This window comes from Xiphophorus hellerii, chromosome 22 (genome assembly GCF_003331165.1).
Source record: "Xiphophorus hellerii strain 12219 chromosome 22, Xiphophorus_hellerii-4.1, whole genome shotgun sequence".
Taxonomy (NCBI): Eukaryota; Metazoa; Chordata; class Actinopteri; order Cyprinodontiformes; family Poeciliidae; genus Xiphophorus; species Xiphophorus hellerii.
Window position 1 is genome coordinate 7,777,792 of NC_045693.1, and position 14,062 is coordinate 7,791,853.

The 14,062-nt window shown below is 38.1% G+C and overlaps 1 protein-coding gene across 2 annotated transcripts in view; it reads right to left on the bottom strand.

Moving 5' to 3' along the window:
• Positions 1–14,062, bottom strand: part of vrk2 (VRK serine/threonine kinase 2) — a 161,355-nt gene that overhangs the window by 105,857 nt on the left and 41,436 nt on the right. For both annotated transcript variants that reach the window (XR_004337851.1, XR_004337850.1), the window contains exon 16: positions 13,899–13,990. The gene's annotated coding sequence lies outside the window, so the exon portion shown is untranslated. The remainder of the gene's footprint in view (positions 1–13,898; positions 13,991–14,062) is intronic.

Sequence of the window (14,062 nt, forward strand, 5' to 3'; positions counted from 1 at the left end):
TTTATTTATTTTTTTTAAATTAGAGCTACAAGATTCTGGCAGGAAAATTTTGCATGCCAATTAAATATGTCATTCACTTATTGATCCTATTTTAAATGATAAAGAAGATTCGCACATAGTTTTTCTTATTTTAGTGATTATTTTTATTCCTGTCTTCATAGGCTCATTTAACTGCTGCTTTTATTTATTTTACCACTTCTCTTTTTCTTGTTTCTTTTCTATTTATTTCCACATGTACCTTTGTTTCTATGTTTTCTTTTCCTATTCTTGTCTCCAGATTTTGCATTCCCACAAGCGGAGCGGGGAGGGGAGATGTGAGAGAGGCGGATCTTGATGCTTCTCACTGACTTATCTTTTTCTTATTGGTCATAAATGCACATAATTATTTCTAGTTAGGTTTAAAATAAGAAAAATGAAGAGGGAGAATTTGTATTTCAAGAAACAAGACAAAATCGTACATAATTCAATAAAACAAATCAAAATGTTTCAAAAATAAAGGATTTTCAAACATTAATAATAATTTATGCTGCAATTCAATTTGTGCAAAATTATGTAAACTCATCGTTTTAAATGATTTTTCCCAGAAATTTCTGTATTGATAAATGTATTTGTTTCTGCATTTATTCTTGATTATGAGGATTTTGGCCTTCCATAGTAGAGGAGACAGGAGGAGAACAGAGACAGGACCACTTCACAGACAGATGCCTGGCAGGAGATCGCAGCCGGCGGAGAGTGTGTGAATTTATTCCTCCAATATGAATAAATACACGCTGCGTCTCTGTACTGTATAGGTGTGAGCACAAAAATGTAATTAGGCAGTCAGGCAGAAAAGTAATCCGCCTTGTTGTTCCCAGTGTTTGCACATTTTGTCCACAAATAACGCACTACAGAGGCAGACAGGGGAGGAATCGCTCCTGAATATTCATTTACAAAATAACAGTATGGTGATAAGGCCAATGCATGCGATAATCAATTAACAAAATGTTCTACAATAAAGGCAACAGCAATAAATATGCATACAGGCTCAATGTGTAGTGTCTGATGGGCAGACAGAATGAAGACTTCAGCACGTCTAAATGTCCGTATGACAAAACGTCAGAAATAACAGCAGGAGTCGATCTTTAACGAGTTTGTTTTGGGTCAAAATGCCCCTGGTTTATGGTTATATGGGAAAAATACAGAAGTGTTTGACGGACAGTGATGTAAAAATAAAAGTACTGCATTTTATTCCACCAAGTATTAAAGTGAAATTATCAGGGTTTTTTTTGTTGTTGTTTTCTTTTTTGTATTGTGTAATACACCTGCAGGGCTACAATTAATGACTAATTGTTGAATATTGATCAACCTAAGAGTGTGATATTTGCACAAATGTTCCAGGCGTTTTCTTACAATTAACCTCTATTAAATACATTTTTTTTACATTAATCCAACTGATCTAGTGTTTCATTTTTTTCTGTATTGAGCAGAAATGCATCAATCCAAAGTTAGTTGCAGAACCAGGGCCTCGTTCAATACAACATCCCATCTCGAAGAGAACAACAATCTCAAAACTGTACAATTAGACCAAACCAAAGTATCTGCATCACCCTGGAAACAAGTAGGAGAGCTAAAACATATGATACATAAACAGCTAATGCCACAAAATTTAAGTCACCACAACTGATCAGTTTCTGTGTCCTCTGTGCTCCAATGAGAACAGTGAATGATAGTCAGTACAAATATGAATGAATAGGAATGGGAGAGTGCAAAGAAGGATTTAGTTTTAGTTACTGTTGAAGTGAGATATTGGACCCTCATTATTTACTAATGATTTACTAGTGAAAAAGTGTTGAAATGCTTCTGAACTTCTGCAATATCAGTGATATTCATCACTAGTTATTACAAGAACACTGAAAGTGGCACTCATGTAAGTTTACAAATATAAATTTCTTGCAGAACAAACTATGCGATCATTGTTTTTTAAATATTATATTAATTACGATACCTTTATATGAGTGGAATATATTGTTGCTAAAAAATACCTTTTATACCTTACTTTCCTACATCAGCAAACAAAAGGTTCAAACTATATCAACAATGGGAAGAAATATTAGCTTTTCCTAAAATGATTTTGATCATTTATAAAATTTTTATAAAAATTTTTTATAACTTTTTTGATCAAATACAAAAAAAGTTATAACAGAAAGACGCATTCTGTTCTGTTAGATCATTTCTATCCTATACCTAACAAATTTTAGCCTGGGGGTGAAAGGTTATTTTAAAATAGAAATTGTTTGTATGATGAGCTTAGCAGATGTGCTGTTCCACTAGCTGTTTGCTAATTGCTGCTGCCGCTAGTCTGAAGGAGCTGTGGGGGGAGGGGTGCTCTGTGAGGCGGAAGCTTGGCTTGGGCACAGCAGCTTTGAGGAGAAGCTTTGTGGAAATAGGCGGCGCATGGTGAGAGCAAGTGTTTAGGGACCCCTGAATGGTTGCCATGGAAGACTCAAGGATTCCTCAAACATGCACAAAAAGAACCAAAGCAACACGGTATATATGCTCTTCATGAGTGGATAAAATCATAACATGATAGAAAGATCAAAAGTCTGTTTTACATAATACCACTGCTTTAAGGGGTTTTTAATAAACCAGCTGGAGAACACAGAATCCACCCATGCACCGATAGAAGCAGACAAACTCCTGGATTCAAATTGAGGACTTTCTTGCTGCCAAGTAACTAACAACTTTTCCACAATGCAGAAAGTAATAATATTGATGTGTGGACAAAGTCTATTTAACATTCTGCAGAAATCATGATCTACACCTTGATCATGATGTATGACTTGAAATTGGCCTCTGTCTATTTAAGAAGAGAAAGAATTCAATTATTTCTTTAGTAAGAACTGTCACTTCAAACTAAGATGACAGAGATGACGCAGCGCTGGCAGAATATCTCCGAGGCAGACGTGAAACAAAATTTAATTTGGATTCATTACAAGAAAAGTCATTAACGTTTCAAAAGCAAATTCAGTTCAATTCCTGCTCGTTTTACTTGTTTAAATGTTTGTCAGTGAATTTATAAGTTGAAAAACGCTTCCCTTTCATTTCAAATATATTCCAAGTTTAGTTTAGATGTCAGTGAACTACTTATACATGTTTAGACATATTTTAAACTAACAAAATGATCCAAAGGGGATTAAACCAGCTTATTTTGTATTTCTGCTTCCTGCCATTTGTCAATAATCAACAGAATTTGTTTAAGGTTCTTTTGAAAACGTACTTGATCTTGTGAGATGGTTAAATCAGCTTAAAAGGGTAAAAATGTTTGCCCTAAACATTAATGAAATATTTGGGTTACATAAGGACTTTACAACATATTTACATTAACTCATCACAAAATGAGAAATATCTGCAGCCTCAGAATAAAAATTTGGTTTATTGCTCAGTGGGATCATAGTAGTCTATGAACATGGATGATTGTTCTTAGTGGCGACTGACTGTAGTTGGAGGGCCCCCAAATCATATTCTGTTTATGGCCCCCAACAGCCTGGAACCAGACTTTGAGTGTAGTCTGACCTGCTGGTCAGAACAGCAGCATTCCTACATTTAAACTGCACATTCCATTTTTTTTTTTTAAAACATAAAGGTAATTTAATAGATTTTACATCCAAGTTTCTGCACCATGTCTGGTGTAGTTAAAGTCTACAGCCAGTATTAAAGTAATATGTACCACTCGTTGCCTCAACAGTGCAGCTGCATGTAAAGCCAATTATATTTTTAGTAATAAGACCTTGCTACTGTCAGTGAAGTAAAAGTCCTTGTGACCTCCCCCCATCCACCCCACACCGTGGTGTCTAGCAGAACTTGTAGACCTCTGCTGGACGGTGCTTATACTACAGCTGACCATGCAGGCAACCTGGCAGGGAACAAAGAAGCAGCAGTGTGCCAAAGAGGCCTATAGCTCCTTCCTCCAGAGGGGAGGACAGGAGAAAAGGCTTCCAGGAAGGGAGGTGAGCGATGCAGCTGTGCTCTCTGCGCTCGACTCCCAAACTGTTTTGGTGTGGGAAGAAGGGGGACAGGGAAGAAGGTGAGGGGGAGTTTGGGTGTGAGCATGGTAACGCATCTGTCATCCTACCATCAACGCTGTCACATCACAGAACAAATGGGCTGCACAGACCAAAAACAAGGGATGGCGAAAGGTGTCACAGAGAGAGATCTATTACTGCTCCTGATGATCTCAATAAACGTCTGCCATCGTGTTTATCACTAGACAGACAGAGAAAATAGTTACAGACTGAATGAAAAGATGGAGAAAACTAAAAATTGTAGCTCTGCGAGAGGTTTTCCGCCTGTCGGAAGGTCCAAAGCATCAAACATCAAACCATGTCTGCGGGACGGGATCGAACGGCGGGAAGTGGCTTATTTAATTTCACCTCCATACTCCCAAACATTCTTTTTTTAAATTTTGCTCCTTTGAAGTTTGATGACACTTTGAGTGTGAAGAAGAACTTTGTTCACTAAGTGGCCTCTACCTGGTGGTCATCTTTGCTTAGTCTGGGGTTGGTGATTGACGGAGCCACGAGAGCCGTTTCCGGCGTAACAGAAAATGTACAGTTACTTACACCAGATGCACACACAGTCACACACACATCGAGCCCTGGACTAACAGAGGGAGGTAGCAGCAGTCGCTGTGAGGGTGGTATACTGTAAAGTGGGCGAGGGGATGGACAATTCTGACACCATGTTGCCCTCTTTTGGTGAGAACATGCCACTGCAGGCCACAGGCCTCTCACCTCACCACAATTCCTTACATGCAAAGCCAACAGCTCTGCATGTCTTTCAAAGTGCAATGAAGCAACAAACAGTTGATTAATGGACAAAGCAATGCAAAGAGATACTGGGAATTACATTTTTTTAAAGTCTAATAAGGTGGAAACTTGAAGGAAAGTTCACCTTGGTTTTAGACATAAAGCTGCACTGGGACAAGATCTGAAGCAAAAGTTCAAAACACCTAAAATAAACTTTACCTCTCTTTGAACTGGATTTATGATCGAAATCCCCGGTTTAAAGGATAATCTCTAAAATCTGAGTCACGTTTAGAGTTAAGATAGATATTTTTGCTATGAATAGGTTAATAGTGGATTTTTCTAAAAGCCTGGCTTTACAATGAAATTCGATAAGTACAAACAGTTCTGGGCACAGTTCCTTACTAAATCCTTTCTATTTTCTTTCCAGGTAGTCAGATTTTTTTAATAATCTGTTAACATGGAGTTTTACGAGTTTTGTTGCAACTATGCAAATTTGGTTTGGAAACATTACCGGGCCACAGAAGATATATCCTGAAGCATGTTCCCCGGTAAAATGGCCAACTATGTCTTGACTGTGCCTTAAAACAGAGTGTGTGTTTTTTCTCCCATCTTCCTGCAAGAACAAATCAGGTTCTCATTGTATTCTTTGATGAGGGCTCAAATCATGTCTGGTTGTTTTATATTACTAATAAGGCTAGTCATGGCACTAAAAACACAAAGAAAAGAACTTTAGCTTTCCAGACTAACAAGAACAAGCAACAAAGAAAACCTAGAAGCATACCCACACAGGAAAGTAATGACAAAATGAAAAGAAAGTCACCCAATACGTTACAATGAGTACGTTCATGTACATGAAAGCATTAACCTTTTGTTTTTACTATATTTGAAGAGCACTGTGGTTAGTTTCTTTATACATTTATTTTATTTAATTTCATTTATCGCTTAAGTTAGAAATGTGATCAAAATTTGAGAAAATGTAATGCCTAGCGTTAACTTTTGTAAAACAGCCAAAAACTGATGCGGATAGAATAAATCTATGCATTTTGATATACTTTCCACAAAAACCTGCTGTATTGAATCCTGTACTTGTTTTATGCCCTCACATGGGAGGTCTAAGTACTACAGGTGACACATGCTATTTAAAATAAAAAGTCCAAGATGGCAGCTTTAGAGAAGCGAGTTTTCATATGAAAAAAAGAAAAAAAAGTTACAAAAATTAAAGTTTCAAACAATTGTTTTTCTATTAAAATAGCATTAAATGAAGTAATGCAGCAAAAAAAATATACAAGTACATTTTATGTGTCAGTAAAACATTAGTTTTAGTAAATTTCTTAATTTAATTAGGATTAAATAACAAATGCAAAGAATTTCTCATTGGGGTAAGCATTAGAATCTAACATTTGTGGCTCTTGACCACAATATAACATTGTATAAATGACCAATGCCATATAAATATTTAAATTGATATTTTGTTAAAGTAAATTTTTTAAAGTGTATAAGATTCTATTATTTCTCCTGACAGGTTACTTATCAAGTTTGTTGCAAAGAAATCAGCTTGTCATTGCCCTAGAGGCGTCATTTGCATAAATCTTTCATGTTCAAGGATGTGATCAGCTGACGCCATGCATGTGTTGTGCTTTTTGATAGAACCAGCAATAAAGTATGATATGGAAGTTTTATGAGTGTGTTTGATAAAAAAAAAAAAAAAAAAAAAAAAACATAGTGAAAGTTATAAAGTCTCCTCTGTCTTCTTCTGAGTCTAGATTTAGAGCCTGAAGTGACAATGTGTGTGCATCTCATGCTGCTGCAGATCTTTGTTTTCCCGCTCCATGCTGGCAGCGCCTGTCGTCAGGCAAAGCTCCAAGCCATTTCCCCTCGATGCATCTCGACTGAATCAATAGGGCCCCTCGCCGCGTATCATTAGACATAAGTATTATAATTACTTGTGTTATTAATTTTGCCTTAATACCAGGGATAATATGATATGTAATTCAACGCTGTTGAGGGAAGAGAAAATAAGATGATCACAAATGCATCTCTTATGAAAATCAATTCTGAAATGGATATTCCAATAATGCCAAACCACCGCTGCAGTTTTTCCCCCCTTTCTTTTACTTCATGCATATCAACCAATCATTTTCTGCTCTCATCTGGAAAAAAATATATAAATACCTACAGCGTATTTCACATGGCCTCCTAGTCCGAGGCAAAACAATATGGATTTGTGTTGCCTCACAAACAATTTTAATAAAAAGCTATCGATTGTGGATCGAGCAGATAGCCTGTGGGCGCAGAGCACCAGACCCCAGTGGCTCCAGATCATTAATGTCCTCAACTACTGGCTTCACCGGCGCAAATTTCTTCAATAAGCGGCCGGCACACGGGCTTCAGGGTTTGATTTTTAAATCAAGGTGTGCGTGGCTCGTGCACGAGCCGCATAAATCAAGACACGTTTAGCAGAAATGTGTTTGATTGTGTGTTGTTGTTGTTTTTTCTTTTCTTTTTGGCTTTATGAATACACACATTACTCCCATTTTGAGCATTCACGGCAAACATCGCCTGCAGACCAAAGAGCTCAAGTCACAAACAAAGCAACGAATCAACGCGCAGTCTCGTGATAAGGGTTAAAAAAAAACAAAAAAAAACACTCTCATATGATCTGCTTCATGTCAAACAGCAGAAATTTGTGCAGCTTCAGGATCTACGTCCCTGGAAGAAACACTTGCATTCCCTTTTCCCGAGCAGGTATAAAAACCTTTCTTCTGCGAGACAGTTTTAATTACCAGCTACTTTCCATGTGCTTATGATTTCAATTTTTCCCTGCAAAGCCGCTAATGATATTCAAACCGCCTGCTGGCTACTCCGACTCCTTATTCTCCCCTTTTCTTTCCTTCCCACTGAAATGTGAATACTTAAGTTTATGGGCTTATTTGTCCTACAGTCACTTTGTAAAATCTTTTTTCTTTTTCTCTCTCTCTCTCTGCCCAACACGACTTTTTTAAACACGAGCCTCCCTGGAAGGGATGGTAATAAAGGTTTTTGGGTAGAAGGTTTGGTGGGGATCAATGTGGAATATATTAGCCTGCGCTGCCGAGACCGACTTCAATAATACAAGAATTGATCCTCTGAAGTGAAGCTTTATTCCGAGCGCTGGCATGGTAAAGGCAAAAGGAGGATGGTCCATTCCAAAGCTGTGTAGACCAGATGGAGAATCACAGCAGGCTTTTTCACCCTCCCCCAAATTTTTCACATTGCATTTTCAATCCGGCGTTAGATGCAATCACACAATTACTGAGGGATTTCTGTTGAAGCGAATGCAAGACAAAGAAGCATGTCCAATAATACAGCATATGGAAAAACATATTCAGCTGGCACTACTTTAACTGCCAAATGCAAGAATGTGGGAAAAGGGTGAAGAAAAATAGATGGAAATAAATGAAACAGATTTTTTTAAAAACACATAAAGATTACTGGAAGGTATTAAGTGTGGTATTTAAAACTGCTTGTGTGCTTAGTTAAATTTCAACTAATTTCCCTTTGAATATCATGTTTTCAAAACAGAAGCCACTAATATTTCCATTAGTCGCCGGACACATCTCATCCCAGCAGTGTCTCGGCACGCAGCCGTCGGTTTGTCAAGTGCGGGCGGTAATCAAGCGTGAGGGCTGGATATATAACGAGCACACTTCACAGTATGCCTAACAAGCACACTTCACACACTAATCAGCTCAAGTAGACTTGCGCTGCATCCGCATCTCTGCGTTTGTTTTCCTCCCGGCTTAGATCATGAAAACTGCCTGCATGGTATCAATAGATTTGGCCATCACTGATTTAACTAAGAGCACACTGAGGTGTTGCATGGACGGTTCCTGAGGTGATTAAAATAAAGTGCTGGATGCGAGAAGGAGGTTAGAAGAAACAGAAGAGATAAACATACACACACTCACTACATGTATTGATCTTCCTGCAGGAAGCTTGAGGCTCCGCTCCTCCTGACAAGGTAGCAGAGTCAAAATAATACACACAAATTATCCTGCCTCTCAAATTTGGGGCCATAAATGGTCTCTCCTGACGTACCATTGGAGTTATTATTCTGTAAAAAAAAACATAAATCATCAGGAATCTGGTTATTTCATTTGGATTTAAGGGCTCTCAACTTATGAACAACCAACAGGTCAAAGTTCACACCCAACAAAGAAAACAAATCTAATATTAAATCAAAGACAACATTCAAATCAAAGAATAAAATTAAATGTAAGAATCAACTGTAAAGAACACATAAATAAAATGTAATGTAAACAAAAGTAATATATACATAAAAGAATTAAATATAACCTCAATTAAAAGCTACAAGTACAATATAAACAAATGCAACATTAAGGAAATATGACACAGAGCATTAATGTCAAATTAACCCAGAGGCATAAACACAAGTAGATAAAAAAAAAACCATAAACAAATCAAATGTAAGATTAAGATAAGAATGAAGCCCAACATGAGAAATCAAATGTTACGTAAACATAAAATACAAATAATACTATACACAGTATAAAATAAATGATAAGAAAACATCAACAAATTACATGTAATCATAAATTCTGAACACATACTTTAGTGATTCAGGTATTTGAGGCGTACTGTCTGACCGAAGCTGGTATGAGCCCTAAAAGATTTCCTCAAATAAAAAATAAAGCTGTTTTTTTTTGCTCTATTTCAGAAAATAGCCAGAGTCACATAATATGTCATAGTGCAAATACAAGTTTAAGGCAGCAGCCTTAAAATAAAGCTGTTTGTAAACTGAAGAATGAAGCTACCCTCACTAATAGAGACAGACAGGACAGACACCACCCCATCCTGTAATCCCATCAACTCGTGTCATACAGCAGGCAGGCCAACCCTATATGTGAGGCCTGTAATCCTGTAGGGCCAAGACTTCATAAAGAGACCCACTAACACACGGAAACACACAATCTGTCCAAACAAGGACAAGATGGAAAGCTTCAGCCAGTTTGTGCCTAAATGGAGACTCCTCATAAATGCAGAAAAGCACTTATGTCCAACTATAGGACTATAATTGGCTTAATACGCAGGGAAAAAGTCACAAAAATGACAAACTGATAATAAAATAAAATTCTTCCTGGTAAAAGAATACATCTTTAAAGTAGCATGAGCATAAAAGCTCTAAGCCCTCATATCTTTGCTTAGAAACTAAAATATGATTTTTAAATCAACAAAATAAAAGAACAAAACACAAGATGATGGACATGCGTAAATTCTTCTGCTGTCAGGGCAGTCAATCAACCGGCAGTGCAGGGGAACAATGTGTCCTATTATTATTCAGACACATGCTAAAAAAAAAAACACACACACACACACACAACAGCGTGAATAAAAGACATAAAGAACGAGATTTTTTAAAAAAGCCACGTCGGACAAGGCACCCTGGCTTGTGTCTTCCTTCATAGAGAGAGCGGGGGAGAGAGAGAGAGAGAGAGAGAGAAAGAGAGAGAGAGGCAGAGACGACGGGAGCAGGACCCACACGGCGTGGTTCCAGCCAATTGCGTTCCAGAGAAGTGACCATGGCCAGTGATAAACAAAGCACCATAGATCACTCCTCCCGCAGACGGAGCCCGGCACCGGAGGCGGCGGAAGGCAGAGCGGCGGGTCAGACAAAGAGGCAGACAGCGAGGAGAGAGGACGGCAGAGAGCTCACCAACTGCACGCATCTGCCCCTCTGCTCGCCTCTCGCGCTTCAATTTGACGCCCTTTTTTTTTTTTCCTCTAACAACCGGAATGCCATTAAAACCGGCCGATCTGCACGGCTGCAGCTTTGCTCTCAGTGGCGAGAAAGAACAAGGCGAGCCACGGGGAGAGAAAAAAAAAAAGTGAGGGAGCCGCATTCCCCCTGCTGCCGCTGTGCCGATGCATCATAAAGAGATAAATCCTTTAAAAAAAAAAAACAATAATCACAAAAAGACTTATTTTCTAAAAGAAAAGAGGGCATTCAGCACTTACCCACTCCCAGGCGAAAGACTCAGATTCAGTGCTCATTCGAGCCCAGTGCGCGTCAGAAACATCAGATATTCCTCCAAAACAGATGTGCAAAGAAGGAGCAGTGAGGTTCTTCCTCTTTTGTTTGTGAGCCTGCCTTGCTAGGGTTTTTTTTTCTCTGTTTGCATCAGCTGGCTCTTTACAGCTTTGAAGCAGGTGGATGACAAAAACATCAATCTCTCCAGGCACATTGTGTGGCATCATGCACGCCTTGACACACTCCCCTCACCAGCTCTATACAGTATAATCACACATTGTGTTCTCCCGCTCACTACTTCAGGAATGAACACCGGCTCAAACGGAAAGTGAAGGACAAGTGTGCAATACTGCAGTGTTTTTTGTTGTAATAAATTTCCATTGCATGAGAAGAGGCATTTTCTGCAGTTTAATTAGCCATATGTAAGGAAAAGTTGAGCAGGACATTTGCTTTGAACGTCAGCGTTCAGGTTATGAAATTACTCTCAGGAGGTACTTTAGATCGCTTGCTGAAAATCAGCCAATCACAGGGCAGCAGTTTCTAGCACATTTCGGTATCTGAATGTGGTGAGGGAAACCTGATGAAGTTCAAAATACAGAAAAGGATCTAAGAGACTAAATGCATATTTGTTCAGGTGGACTGAGCATTTCAAAAACTATTAACCTGCTTAGATTTTCACTCAAAACCATTTCTAGATCGAATATTTTCTATCAGTCATGGACTATGATAGAGAGGCAACAGTAGCTCTATTTATGTACAATAAAATCTCTGAGCTTAGTTGAACCCTGAGGCAGATGTGCTACAGCTGCAGAAGATCACAATGGGAGCCACTTTTATCTGCTATAGAGGCCCTGGTTACACAACATTTCCAAAAATGTTTCCTGATGTGTAAATGAAAAAAAAGAAATTGCTCTTACTCAACAGAGGCATGGAAACGCTCAAGAAGATAAATTGATGTAGTGTGCATTCCAGGCCTGCAGGAGGCGAGGAAGCTTTGAAAACTTTCTGATCAACAGGCGTGTTTTGGTAAACATTGCCATGTATAGAGATGAACGTATCATTTGGTGCATACAGTCTCTCGCTGAAAGCATAAATGTTCCACAAAGGCCAGGTTTTACTTTGACAAAGCAAATAATCTTAAGAGGTGACGCAGCGAACACGGGACCTGGAGGTCCGCCATTGATGATGTGCAGGTGAAAATTGGGCCTTAATGCGCAAGATGACACAATTGATGTCATTGTCTCCAAACATTTCTGGGTTGCATTTATACAGACATGATTAGCATTCTAGAAAGTTTCACTCTGAATCCTGTCGTCAAATCTTTGCCTTATGTCCAGCCAAAACCGTTTCTGTGTAAATGAGAGTCCAAAACGCAACAAAACGTTTGCATTTTACAGTCCTGGTGTTGTCGTGTAAACCAGAGCCTGAGACTGCAATTCACACACACTATTCAAAACACATTGAAAAAGCATTGCCTGGTCCAATGAATCTCGATTTCATCTTTGGCATTCAGATTGTATAATCAGACTGATTCATTCAGCCTTGTATGAACGGTTCATACAAGGCTGATAGTACAAATTGTTTGAAGAGGTTTCTGAGGTCTTTTGTTTCTGTGAAATCAATATTGATAACAGATCACTTACTTGGATAGAAAGATATAAAATCACAATGAGTTTATTTAAAACTGGTGTGGTTTTAGCTGAAATTAGAACCTTAACAGTAAACAATTTCAAACTTAATGTCGTTTTCTTCAGCTTAATGTACAATTTCTATGAGGAGTAACCCCTGAAAGGCCTATGTTGTTTGGGTTTTCTTTTGTTGGTTTTTTCTAAAGAAAATAAAAAAAAACATACAGTTATTTCTACTAAACATATCTGATGACATATAATTATATTTGATTATTAAATAAATGTTAATTCTTAGAAATATAGACAAATTTTCTTATTTAAATGTGTGAAAAAGATTGCTCACTATGGAGGACAGGGTTTGGGTTGTTTCCATAGTTTATGAAGCTGAATATTTTTGTAGATTAATATTGGTTAAGCTAGTTTATCAATGAGCTTTCTCACAAAATAGAATATGAGTTTAGCAGGGGCAATGTCTATGATCCCAATGTCAGTGCATCAAACTTAAGCAGCACAGGCATTATAGCAAATTTAAAAGGATGTAAAACTAAAGAGTGTCCCTTTGACCCTTGTTAAAGTCATATTTAAATGTATTTTTAATAGCTGTGTTTCTTATGAAACTATTTATGATATTTAAATGTGCTATGGGCACTAAGATATGAGCAAGACTTAAAAAGTTTAACAAAATTTGGTCTGTTAATATGTCATGCCTGGTATAAGATCTCAGAAGTTATTTATACTGTGAAAGAAAAATGATTTTTTTTTTTGTTGCCATCAGATTTGTCTCCTTCCTTTTACTGTTTTTTTTTTTTTTTCAAATGGCTGCTAAATCCATGGGTTTTTGAATTTCTTGTACAGTGCTTTCTAAGCCAGTTGTGGTGAGTTAGTGGTGAGAGGTAAGGTAGGAGTGACAGGTGGGTTGAAGGTGGAGGTGAAATTAAGCCTGGGGTGAGCTTTGAGTCCCTTCTTGTTTGCTCTAGAGATGGACATGCTGACACAAGAGATCAACCAAAAGTCTGAGTGGATTATAGATTCAGCTGATGACACTGTGATCCACAAGAGTAGGAGCATGTGAAGGGGAGCTGGGACAGGTGAACTTATATGCTGCGGGGAATAGTAATGAAAGTCGGTTGGAGGAATGCAGCATGTGAGAATGTGTGTTTGAGACTACAAAATAAATCCAGAAATTACATTTTCTTTCCCCACAGTTTTCGTTTCAATAAAAATAAGCTCTTGTCAGCTCTTTACTACATTAGTTCACAAAATGTACATCGATAAATTCACCACAAAAATCACTCAAGTTTGAAATGCTTACAGTGGTGAGAATTTAACTATTTGAAAGAATTTAACAACAATCTGAGTGGCCACAGCCTAGAAATGGTAGTTGCCCAGGTATACCTTGACAACTGTAGACATGAGCTCCAAGTCAAATAGAGCATTGAATGAAGTCGCAGTGCTTACTTGGAAAGTTGGTGTTCCCGTTCAACTCATCCATCCATTGTACTGGTTATCATCGCAGGGTCATGTGGGAGCTGTTGCCCATCTCTAGCACTCTGAGGGCAAGACGTGGGGTAAACCATAGACAGGTTGTTAGTCTATCATAGGACCAACAACCATGCACACAC